Raw genomic sequence first — 3,365 nt, forward strand, 5'->3', positions numbered from 1 at the left:
TTAATAAAACTGTTTTCAAAACCTATTTGCAATAATAATAATAATAATGAAAATAATACCAAAGTAAAAATTAAAACGGAGACAAAAATATTTTCTATCCCAAGGGCTAAAACCCAAAAATGAAAAGGCTTTTAAAATTTGGAGAAAAAATTGTAAGGGGAAAAAAAAACTGTGAACAGAAATTTCATGTAAAATATAAACACAAAACACCTTCCAATAAATAAAAATATGTTAAACCTTATGAAGTTTTTTAGTGCAACCTAAACCTATTTAGATTTTTTTAAGTGATATGTGATTACATAATATATTGGCAAATCTCTGAGGAAATAAGCATTCTCATAAATTGAGAAGATTCTGAGGGACTATTATGAACAACCATATACAAACAAACTACAAAATCTATAGAAAACGAATAAATTACTGGAAACACACAATATCTCAAGATTCAATCAATCAGGCAGAAATTGAAACCCTGAACAGACCAACACTGTGGATCGAAATTGAATCAGTAATAAAAAACCTCCCAACTAAAACAAGCCCCAGACCAGATGGATTCATAGCAAAATTCTACCAGATGTGCAAAGTACTGCTACCAAATCTATGGAAAATATTTCAAAAAATTGAAGTGGCGGAAGTCATCTCTAATTCATTCTATGATGCCAGTATCATCCTGATACCAAAACCCACCAAAGATAGAAAATAAAAATAAAAAATAAAAAAATAAAAAAAACACTACAAGTCAATATGCCTGATGAACTTAGATACAAAAGTTTTCAATGAAATACTAGCCAATTGAATACAGCAGCACATCAAAAATGTAAAATGTAATTCACCATCATTAAATAGGTTTCATTCCACAGATGCAAGGTTGGTTCAACATAAACAAATCCATAAATGTGATTGACCACAAAAACAGAACTAAAAACAATAACCATAATTATCTCAATAGATGTAGAGATGCTTTTGATAAAATACAACATCCTTTTATGTTAAAAACCCTCAGCAAACTAGGCACTGAAGGGATATACCTCAAAATAATAAGGGCCATCTATGACAAACCCACAGCCAACATCATACTGGATAGGCAATAACCAGCAGCATTCTCCTTGAGAATGAGAAAAAGACAAGGATTTTTACTTTCACCACCCCTGTTCAACATAGCGCTGGAAGTCCCAGATGGAGAAATCACTCAATAGAAAGAAATAAAAGGCATCCAAATAAGAAAAGAGAAGTCAAACTATCTGCGTTCTCTGAAGATGTTATTCTACACCTACGAAACCCTAAAGACTCTGCCAAAATGCTCCTGGAACTGATAAATAACTTCAGTGAAGTTTCAGAGTACAAAGACAATGTACAGAAATCAGTAGCATTTCCATACAACAACAGCATTCAAGTTGAGAGTCAAATCAAGAATGCAATCTCATTTACAATAAACACACACACACACACACACACACACACAAAGTACTTAGGAATACATCTAACCAAGGAGATAAAAGATCTCAACAAGGAGAATTTAAAACACTGCCGAAAGAATTCACAGATAACATAAACAAATGGAAAAATATTCTATGCTCATGGATTGGAAGAATCAATATTGTTAAAATGTCCGTACTACCCAAAACAATCTAGAGCTAGCACGCTATTCCTATCAAATTACCAATGTCATCTTTGCAGAAGAAAGAACAAAGAAAACTATTCTAAAGTTTTCATGGAACGAAAAAAGAGACTGAATAGCTTACGCAATCCTAAAGAAAAAGAACAAAGATGGAGTCAGTAGATTTACCGGACTTCAAAATATACTACAATGCTAAAATAAACAAAATCATACGGTGCTAGGACAAAGATGGAAATGTAGACAACTGGAACAGAATAGAGAATGCACAAATAAACCCACAAACCTACAGCCATCTTATCTTTGACAAACTTGACAAAAATAAACAATTGGGAAAGGATTCCCTATTCAGTAAATGGTGCTGAGATAGCTGGCTAGCCATATGTGGAAAAATAAAACTAGACCCCTTCTTTTCACCATATATAAAAATTGACTCAAGAAGGATTAAATATTTAAATATAAGAACTCAAACTAAAAGGATCCTACAAGAAACCCTAGGAGACATCGCTCTGGAAATCAGCATTAGGAAATAATTGGTGACTAATTCCTCAAAAGCAATGGCAACAGAAACAGAAATTGAGACGTGGGACCTAATAAAACTAAAGAGCTCCTGCACAGCAAAAGAAACTAGTAATAAAGTAAACACACAACCTGCAAGATAGAAAAAGTGTTGCTAATTATACAGCTGAAAAAGGTCTAATATCCAAAGCATTTAAAAAACTTAATCATACAAGCAAAAAACAATCCTATTTAAAATGGGGGCAAAATACATGAACAAACACTTCTCAGAAGAAGACATACAAGTGATCAACAAGCATAAAAAAAATCCTCAATGTCACTAATTCACTGATCATCAGAGAAATGTAAGTTTAAATCACAATGTGATGCCATCTCACACCAGTCATAATGGCTATTATTGAAAAGTAAAACATAATAATAATAACAGATACTAGCAAGGCTGTGGAGAAAAGGGAACACATACCTGTTGGTGGGAATGTAAATTAGTTCAGCCTCTGTGGAAAGCATTTTGGAGATTTCTCAAAGAACTTGAAACAGAGCTACCATTTGACCCAGCAATTCCATGAAAGGGTGTATATCCAAAATAAATTATTCTACCAAAAAGACTCATGTACATTAATGTTCACCACAGCACTATTCACAATTGCAAAGCATGGAATCAACTTAGGTGCCCATCAATGGCGTACTGGATGAGGAAAATGTTGTACATATACAGCATGGAATTCTAGGCAGCCATAAGAAAGAACACTGGGAAACATTTCCTGCCATTATTTTACTTTATATGGTTGGAATGGTTAACTAGAATGCTAGCAGACAGTCAATCAAAACAAAATAAAGAAACAAACAAACAAAAAACCCAGGCTGTCAAAAAGACAAATTAAGACTTGCTTTTCAGAGACACTGAGATCCCTTTACCGATTTCACAAGGATTTAGGATGGTTAACTGAAAAATGTGAATATATAAAAGACACTTAGAAAAATGCCTTGCACATAGAAAGTGCTATATATATATTTTTTCCATTGTTATTATGGAATTTAAACATAGCATGGCATTAAAGACGATTTGTTTTAGTAAATAGCAGAAACTCTCATGCACTAACATGAAAGGCCCAACATATAATACATTAAGTTGTTATTAGTTCCTAAACCTATCTTTTTGAGTAAATGTCTGAAAAATTTTTTTCTTCTGTTACATTCATTGGAACTGTGGTATTTGGAGAATGTAAATTTA

The sequence above is a fragment of the Mandrillus leucophaeus genome, unplaced genomic scaffold, assembly GCF_000951045.1.
Source record: "Mandrillus leucophaeus isolate KB7577 unplaced genomic scaffold, Mleu.le_1.0 Scaffold519, whole genome shotgun sequence".
Lineage (NCBI taxonomy): Eukaryota > Metazoa > Chordata > Mammalia > Primates > Cercopithecidae > Mandrillus > Mandrillus leucophaeus.